Here is a 10,329-nt window from a genome sequence, read left to right on the forward strand (position 1 = left end):
TGGGCGGTCAAGGCCAGAAAGTAGTGTTTTGCCACTCAGTAGGCATTCCAGCATAACTTCCGGGTATGAAGTAATAAATGATGACTCTTTTATTGATAGTACAGTGGCGAGCGACAGGAAAGAGACAGGAGAGAGAGTAGTGTATGATATGCAGCAAATAGTTGGCCAGCCTGGGAATCAAATGGGGACCCCACTGTCAGACATACGATATATATAATACAAGAATACAATATAACTTATACAATTGAGGTGGTTGTATTTAGTCTCTCTGATCTTCTTTTGAGACATTTAGATTGTGTCAAAGCCAAAGGTCATGTCTCACCTAGACACAGGATCTCACATGAATTTTGACATGATGGTCAAGATTCAATTTATCCCCAATGCATGCAAGCAGGCAGGCTCTATTTGCTCAATGGTAAAGCACTTAAGCAGGACACCAGGTTCTAACCGGGGTATAAGAGAAAGGTTCCTGTACATCCGGGACAACGCTCCACACGTCCCAGACGCATCTCCCTTCTTGCTCCCAAACTGTGGAACGAACTCCCCATTGCACTTAGAACGGCAGACTCACTCACTCCCAATCTTCTGCCGTAGTCTGAAGACTCACCTCTTCAGACTCCACCTTAGCCCGTAGCACTTGCCGTAGCAACCTCACAGGCTTATGCAAAAGCTCAAATGTCATGTGTGTGACTGATGATAATAATAATAATAATAAACTTTATTTATAAAAGCGCTTTTCGAAAACAATGTTTACAAAGTGCTTTACAGTGCCAAGATAAAAACAAAATATTCATAAATATAAACAACAGCGGTTCAATTAAAATCTAAAATAAAATAATAAAAAATATAGTAAAACCAAAGCATAGAAGTAAAATACACACATGTGCAAAATAGAGGTACTAAAATCTAAGAAAAAGCCTTGGTGTACAAATAGGTTTTCAGGAGTGATTTAAAAGATGGCACTGACTGAGCAAGCCTTAGATCCAAAGGTAGGGCGTTCCAGAGCCTGGTTGCCCGGGCCGCAAAAGCCTGGTCGCCCATAGAGACAAGGTCCGTCGAAGGGGCTTCCAGGAGAGCCCTACCTGAGGATCTAAGGGTGCGTTGCGGCCTGTACGGTTCCAGCATGTCAGTAATATAGCTGGGGGCCAGGCCTCGCATGGCTTTAAAAGTGATCAAAAAAATCTTAAAATCAACTGATAAGTTCTTGGTTTACAGATGAACTTAGATTACTATTTACTGTATATGCATTTGATGTATTACCTAGCCGATCTACATACGTTGTGAGCTTGTAGATCAGCTGTTTGAAATATTTAAAAATGTTTTTCAAAATAGTAAAAAATGGCAAAGGAGTTTAGGGATAAGGCATGGAACAAAAATAGGGCCCGATGTACTAAATGCCTAAATTGTAAATTGTGAAGTACATGGTGCTGCTTTAATTTAAACCCAGATTCATGTCCTAATGAAAGTCAAATTGGGGGTCCATGACATAGGGTGGGCGATATGATTTAAAATCAATATCAAAATTTACTTTGATTATGATTAGTGAACGATTATTTAAAAGGGGGGAAATAGCAGATCTACAAGACTCCACTATTTTGTACAACAAAGTATAATACAGGGTAAATGGGTTATTCAGACTAATCAATTTAGACTAGAAAAAAGATATATCCGAATTATTTCCTGTTTATTTGTCGATATATAGGACATTTTAAATAAATATACAAAATTAACCTGCTTCTTGATAATTCGATTTACCTACATGAGCTAGATTAAGCCTTTTATTGCTTCTAAATATTGGTTTTGATGTATTTTTGTTTAATTGGCTTGCCCTACTTTCACATTAAAACATTTTGAAAACCTTTGCCATCTCTCACAATTTGCCATCTTGATGTCTCTTCACTTTGAATTCCATCCATATTCTTCATCAACTGGCAGATAGTTATGATTGTACACATGTATAGCATGGTTGTAGCTGTGTGGTTTCATTGACAGAAGTATGTATGTAACGTCTAGCCAAAGAGCTAAACATGAGCAGACGAGCTTGCATAAAAGAGAAAGCTGGAGTTGTGACTGAAGCTCACAAGGGACTCCTGAAGCCCCAGAGATCTCTGGCAAATTGAAGCAGCTATTAGAATGTTTTCACGACGAGCCTTTCTCTCAGATCCAACCAAGCAAAGCAGATAAGAGAATCCCCCAAGTAGTTCCCTTTTCCTCCGAGGATGAATAGAGGAGACTGGACTGTTATCAAATCCAATGATAATAAGCGATGACAAACTGTGACTTAATTAACCAACAGGGTCTTTGAGGAGCCACTTCATTTCCCTCTCACGTTTTCTTTTTTTGGCCTCAGTCTGTCAGAGCCAAACGCCATATTATCGAATCCACCCCCCATAGAAATACAATTAGTTGTCTTAGAAAGACAGCGGATTGTTCAGAAAATCTCTAGTGGTTTAGTCGGATTGTTTTGGCAAACACAAATTGTGTCAATATTGACAGTGGTGTTAACAGTGATGACTGATCCCAGATCCCTATGAGCTTCCAACTTTTCCTCAGCACAACTCTTTACCACACAATTCCATCATGGTTAAGTTTTGAACAAGCAGGCAGCCATTTTCACTTTTGTTATGATAAGGGGTGTCGCACCAAATTCTGGGCCCTGGGTACAAGGATTCACTGCGAGGCCCCCCATGAATGTTCTGCATAGGGGGAGGAGGGGGTTTAACCCATATTTATCTGGAAACGCATTATTACACATTATATTGTGCTTTAAGCTATTGAAAAATAGCAGATATACAAGCTCACAATGAGCTTGTATATCTGCCATTTTTCAATAGCTAAAGTATAAAATAGTTAAGGCCCTCCACCTTGGGCCCTAGTAACTCAGTCCCACTTTCCCCCCCTTGTGACGCCCCTGGTTATGATGAAGGTTCGAAGAATAGCATAGACATGAATCTCCTGCTGCTTCTATCATTGTGATCGTCAGGTCGCAGTTAGTATCAAAACATACACCTCATATGTTCATTGAGTGAGTGAGTATGTCACGCTAATACACAACATTTTGTTGCCTATCGACTTCATTCCCGTAGTTCCTCCCTCCCATTCCATCCATGAAGGCAGGTCACAAAAAGTTGTAAGCAACACATTTGGTGTAACACTCATTCAAATGGGTTTGTGGCGCGTCGCTGATTGGCTCTCACATGAAATGTTATGCCACGTTTGTGTCTCTGTGCAGTGCCAGAAGCTCTGTTGTTTCATCGCGACCTGACCGTCGCTCCTCGCCATCAGGGCGTGTTAATTAATATACTCAGTTAAGAGACTATTTTAAAATGCTTCTATGGTTCACTATTATGAAGGGTTAGTGGACAGTATTCCAGAGACTAATCAGTCAGAGTCAAATGGCAATCAGGTTTTAAAGCATCATAAAAGTTTTGGGATTTGTTTGTGACATACAAAGAATATTCAAGGGGACAAATACATCCAGAGTGAGACACAGCCTCCATATACAGGTGTATTAACGAAAGAGGTGACCAGGACAAAACAACAAACATATTAATAAAATGTCAGTTTTACTGATGAGTAGACATTTCCTGCAGCAGCATATGACTTTATACAAACCTGCATCGTGCTGAAGGAGACTGAGACATACGCAAGAGCTGCAAACCCACAGGGGAGACAGTCTGCCCCCAGAGACTTCTGCATCCACGTTTAAATGCCTGATTGTCCTTTCACAGCAAACACCCTTCTACAGTGTGTCCTCTTCAGATCAATAAAGACATGTATTAAAAAATAAATGAAAAAGGGACAGAAAGCGTGTCTATTCGGATGCTTCCAATTAAAAAGACATTTAATTTATGAATGAAATAAGGGGGAGCCTGTATCACATTACATGCTTTTGTCAACTGGCTGTTTGATGTTTGTGTTTTGACTGCAGTGTGATGCAGTGTGTCAGCGTCGAGGGATGCCTGTTGCCACTGCTTTGGTGCAATGACAGGCACGCCAAAGTGGCATGTTGAGTTAAAATAAAAAATGGATCCCGTTTTCCCCTCCTCACAGGCCAGGCACATCAAGGAGCCCCCTTAAACAAAAGCTGTTAGCTCTCATTCTAATGAACTTCCATCAAAGAGGCATGGGTCTGGTAGCTTCAAAGGCACAGCTTCATTTAGCAGCTGTCAGCAGGGGCGTCACACCAAATTCTGGGCCCTGGGTACAAGGATTCACTGCGGGGCCCCCCATGAATGTTATAAAAAAAAAATAGCAGATATACAAGCTCACAGCGCGGCACCGAGTACCGCGCTGCGAGCTTGTATATCTGCTATTTTTTTTTAAATCGTGAAAATGTGTGCAAGAAACCTATGTCAAGGACCCCCAAGATGATATGTATTTGGCCACGGACCCCGATCTCAAAATATTTCGTTCCAGGGACCCCCCAGAAGCAAAATTTTAGTTAGAAATGTTCGCTTAAAATATACATATATTCAAAGATTTTCACACATTTTCACAACTTTAAAAAAATAGCAGATCTACAAGCTCGCAGCGTGGCACTCGGTGCCGCGCTGTGAGCTTGTATATCTGCTATTTTTCAATAGATAAAGTTATTAGGGCCCCTCCACCTTGGGCCCCAGTAACTCAGTCCCACTTTCCTACCCCTTGTGACGCCCCTGGCTGTCAGAGACGGCCCCATACGTGGGCTCTCCACACTGCTTTGTAGCTCATAACAAGACACATAAGTAAAGCAAGAAATGCCACGAAACAGATGCAAAGAAGCATCTTTGCATGATTTCGGTGTTACATGGTAATGTTTACCAACGTTTCTGTCTGTCTGTCTGATATTCTGGATCTTAATGAAAGACAGTTTTGTCCCCAGAAATACCATCTGTCCAATAATCCATGGGATAGTTTTCCAAATGAATAAATACATAAGTAATAATAATATAGCTCATCTAATATGCAGACGCTCCATGGTAAAGGTTTTTAATTTACATTTTTAATTTTAGGTTGAGACTAATGTTAAATAATGCTTTGTACTCCATCTTGTGGACAGTTCTCTCGCCTTCCTCGATTTTATTCAGATAACCCTTTATTCAGATAACCCTTTATTCAGATAACCTGCCACTAGTCTAGTGGGAAGAAGTGGATATATGCACCCCCCTGAAAAAGACTTCTAATCACTGTTTCTAGAATGGAAAAAATGTGTACAAAATGATGAGCTATGTAAAAGAAATGACAAAATCTCCCATATACCATTTATATGAAAATTAGTGCCATTATGGAAACACTCTATTTTCACTATAAATCAGCCAATATTGCACTTAACTGAAAAAATACGTTTAAGACCTATGTTTTGAGGGTCAAGGATGAAATTATTGAAACTATAAAGATTATTATTCTTAATGATCACGTGTACCATGTGGCATGCTGTGTGCAAATGAGTGCTGCCTTTAGTTAACAGTATGATCACATTTTTTACCAATTATTACAAGTAAGACGCCCTAAGGCCGAGAAGCGACTGTCAGGTCACGCTGAAAAGCAGCTGACTGAGCAGCGTTCGGTTAAACAGCGTGTTAAAGCCTGTGAAAAGCCTGTGAAGGCCACAGCCAATCAGCGATGCGCCACAGACCCATGTGAGTGAGTGTTACACCAAATATGTTACTTACAACTTTTGTGACCTGCCTTCGTGGATGGAATGGGAGGTAGGAACTGAAGTCGATAGGTAACGAAATGTTGTGTATTAACGTGACTCACTGACAAACACTAATGGCCATCTGCAAAATAATCTATTTACCAATGTATTCCTTAAGGTGTCTTCTAGCACCCCCACAAGCCATTAGTTAGACACCCCACAAGCTCACATGGCAAATTAATATGGTTCTTCTCAACTTTGATTGGCACTTACAAAGTTTCCCAGAGCCGAAGCATCAGTGCCGGGCAACGAAGAGTCGAAGACACTGCAGCTGCCCGCCCATTTGAGCCCTTTGCCCGCAGCTGAAAGACAGCCAATGAATAAATAAATAATATTGGCCAATTTATATTGTTCCAGTTTTTTACCTTAATGAACACATTGGTGAATACATCTATTGGTGAGCAATTATTTTGCAAATGGATAAAAAATTATAATTGGTAATGATTTGACATTACAGATATTGTAATGGCAGCACTCATTAAACCAGTCCAGTGACATTGATTGGTGCAGGGCTGAGCATGTATTGTAAATATCATACTTTAGTGCAGATAGTCTACAGATTACATTTAAAATCATCATTAACCCTTAAATTCAATGAATTCTTTCAATGGACTAAAATCTTGTTTTATTGGATGGCCTTCCTGCCCTGGCATTTGGCCTTAGTGCCTTAAAACATTGGACAACACCAAAGCAAAGGCCAAGTGGTCTTGCCCCTAAAATGAAAGTTTGTCACCAATGGGTTCATATAAAGGTGTCTTCTAATACGAATTTAGATTCTAACCTAAGGTTAATTCTAACCTCAATTTCTTCACCCTATCTAAAATGAATCACCCCATTCAATGGAGAGAAATTACTTCCAAATGTCCTATTCATAGTACTTCTGCTGAGTACTGAGTACTTCCAACCCACCTTACCAGGGTCCCATGCTGATACGTTGATAAGGCATGGTGTGGAAAAACTATAAGGAAAAAAGGCCAATATGTGCTGAATCCATTCCATTTTCTTCCAGGACTTCTCAACTTCGATTTGCTCCCACAAAGTTCCCCAGAGTAGCTGGGTTGGAAGTAATTGAGAGGTGTTATAGACAGTTAAGTCTTGTGTGACCAGACTGTTGCCTCACACAATTTTCTAATGTTTCTATATGGCATTTAGAGATTGTAGAATAGTTCTCTGGCTATTCGCGATACTAGACAGTAGATACCTTCATGAAAACATTGGTGAAGAAAGCTATTGGTAAGCAATTATTTTGCAGATGGCTAAAGGTTTGGCATAATATTATTTGGATTATTTTGTAATGGCAGCACTCATTTGCACACCAGCATGCAACAAGAAATTTGGTCAAAAAACTTTGCAACACTCACAGCCACAATACTAGAGGGAGCGCAAACAATGATCTGATAACAACCACCCGTAAAATCACCTTGTAACTCTGTACATATAGTATTGGTGTTTTATACTTATATATATATACGATATAGAATATTTTTTATGGTACTTTATGTTGATCCCAAGTCGGAAACAAGACCGCAAGGACGGTTTTGTTGTGTTCCTTTTATGGCCAGTGCATACTCCACTTTTAGAGACAAGTTTAAAGGCCTGTCCATACTTATGACCGAAACCGCCCTTTTCGGTCAAAAGGTCTGGTTTGACTACAAAATGACGTCACTCGAGACTTCTGAAAAGCATTACACCGAATGAGAGTTCAGAAATGTGCACGTTGGAAAGTCCAACTCACGAACATTTCAGAGATACTATGGACAGGCCATAAATCGGTTCCACTCTGTCCAAACTACAATATGATGTCATTCAGAGGTTCCAGGGGGCGGACACCGAACGGTCGGCTGTTCAGTGCTGCCCTAACCTAACAGATTTAAACTCGGCTCTAAAAGTGTAGGCCCTTAGACATTTTGCTGTACTACATTTTTGTCTAATGAAATATCAATCAATCAATGCCAAAGGTACATGTGATCACTAAGAATAGTTTCATTACCCTCAAAACATAGGTCTCTAGACACCTTATTTGTTCAGTTAAGTGCAATATTGGCAGATTTGAAGCTAATTTATAAAAATGGTTGTATGAGACATAATGACAACTTTTTAACTGATTTTTCCAATCTAGAATACACTATTTCCGGGGGGTGCATACTTTCCACTTTTTAAAGTCGTGCCTCAGGGGTCCATGGTGGGGTGTTTGTAAATGACATTTAGAAACATGGCGTTAGCAAGTTAGCACATTTAAGAGAAGATTTGCATAAAAGTACAACGATATGGCACCTTGAAGGAGTTAAATGCGTGCTGACAGATCTTCCCAGGTGTAGAGACACGTGACTAACAGGCAGCGTTATGTCAGCTTAGGCCTAGGCCTAAAAAGCGACAGATAAATGATCTTAAACTATTTATCTACACTTTCGAAACTCAGCATTTGTGGATTGATTTGAACAAATTACAGTCTTGTATTTCCATACATATACACTGTTGATAAGTCATATCAATTTGAATTAGGCCCATTTGCAATAGCCAGGTCAAGGGCAATAAACAACAACAAACAAAAAAAAGATACAGATTAAAAAAAAATCTATCACAGATAAAAAAAATATATTATATATATTTTTTATCTGTATCTACCATCCACTTGAATGGAAAAATATCTGGAGAAATAGATTATTTTATCTGTTATCTGGCCCAGTGGGAATGGGCCTTCAGACTTATAACATGAACAACACATTAGCCTAGTCAGTCATTATGGTTATCTAGTGCCATCTGGTGTAAAGTCGCCTATAGTTTCTGGAAATGTCATCATATCTGCCTTTAAATCAGATTTATTACATTAGACCCCCAATTTAGGATTTTTTTTTAAAGACCACCTTTTAGCAAGACTTAAAAAATGAAATAAATAAAAGGTGCCCTTGTTTTTTAGGTCTAATCCTGCTGGGGTCTATATTGAGGCTGAGTACCCCTGCCCTGCCCCCGGGTTCAATCTCTGAACACCTGATACCAAAACAAATTCCTTGTATGAACTTGCACTTTGGCCGACCCTCCAGCTTAGTGGAAGGCTGCAAAGAACTACACAAAATAGAATGACATTTTGTTAAGAGTTGGGGAGTTCAAATGGGTTGATAATTAATACATAAATGTAAGAGTTTGAGATGTATTAGGCCTATATATATATATATATATGAATCTGTCTCATCCAATGATTAATGGCATAAGCCAAATATGCTTGTCTGGGGAACAGAAGGTCCCTGGTTCACACCCCCGGTCTACACATCCAATGTTCCTGAGCTCCCAGAGTGCTGTACTAATAGTGCTCAATGCTCCTAATGATTAGGATGGGTAAATGCAGAGGACAAATGTCATTATGTGCAAATATACAGTACAGTGACAAAGGAGTGGGGATGAACCAAATATAAATTTGTTTTTGGCATGTAGCCTAGTAAACCTACTATATGTCTACTATATGTCTATATATGAAACAAAACACAATGACACAACAGCATATCGTCACTGTCGGGCAGAAACCTTGTATCTCCAAGTTTCAAATTTGTACGTTTTTTTCACCAAGTAAAGCCCTGCTTTATCATACAAGACTGTCGCACAAAAGTAGTGAAAACAGCCGATCTGCTATTTTCACTAGTTTAGTTCATTTTTAAAATGATAAATACAAAACAAACGGTCTTGGACATACAAGGTTTCCACCCGACAACGACGATATATATGTTTGATACTACAGTATAGCCCAATTTCCATACAAAATAAATAAATAAAAAAATCGCACCCGTGCGAAGTGAGCGGTGCAAACTAATTCCTGCGCAAATCAGTGTTGATAGGCATGCATGGCAATATTCTTTTTGTTGTGTATGATGTCAGTCTAGAGGTCTGCTCAGACTATATACAGTATTTTCTGGACTATAAGGCGCACCTGACTATAAGGCGCACTGTCAATGAATGGTCTATTTTCAAACTGTTTTCATATATAAGGCGCACCTGACTATAAGGCGCACATAATAGACGCTACCGTTGCGTTATGCATCCAACAGATGGAGCTGTGCTAAAGGGAATGTCAATGTCAATGAATGATCCATATATAAGGCGCACTGGACTATAAGGCGCACTGTAGTTTTTTGAGAAAATTAAAGGCTTTTAAGTGCGCCTTATAGTAAGTCCGGAAAATACGGTAAGTCTTTATTGTCATTTCTCATCAGTTAGTTGACCAAGCTACGGATTGTAGCTTGTAAGAGTGTCATAGTGTAATGATAAGTGACCTTATTTACCTCCAGAGAGGCCTCCAGAGAGGCGAGAAGAGGCCAGAAGATGAATATTTTAGTTTTTCAAAGTCTGTTCATTTGTATTTGCCAGACCCATGAAATGGGTAGGCCTACATAAGCAAATGTCGGTCTGTCTGTCCGGGTTTTCTATATAAAGGGTATATATGATGATGACATGATGATGACATGCCTACAAAAGGCATGATGTCATAAATGATGATGACAGACAGGGGGTCTGGCACAACCAGGTTGACCTGGTCTAGTTTAAACTTGCATTACCTGCCTATCATTTATAACCTGTAAGATTTTCCACAGTCTGTCTAAAAGTGTGGTTATTTTATCGCTTATAAGTGATATTCATCTAATATAATTTTGAAATTCAAG

Source organism: Nannobrachium achirus, assembly GCF_963921795.1.
Source record: "Nannobrachium achirus genome assembly, chromosome: 8".
NCBI classification, from domain to species: Eukaryota; Metazoa; Chordata; class Actinopteri; order Myctophiformes; family Myctophidae; genus Nannobrachium; species Nannobrachium achirus.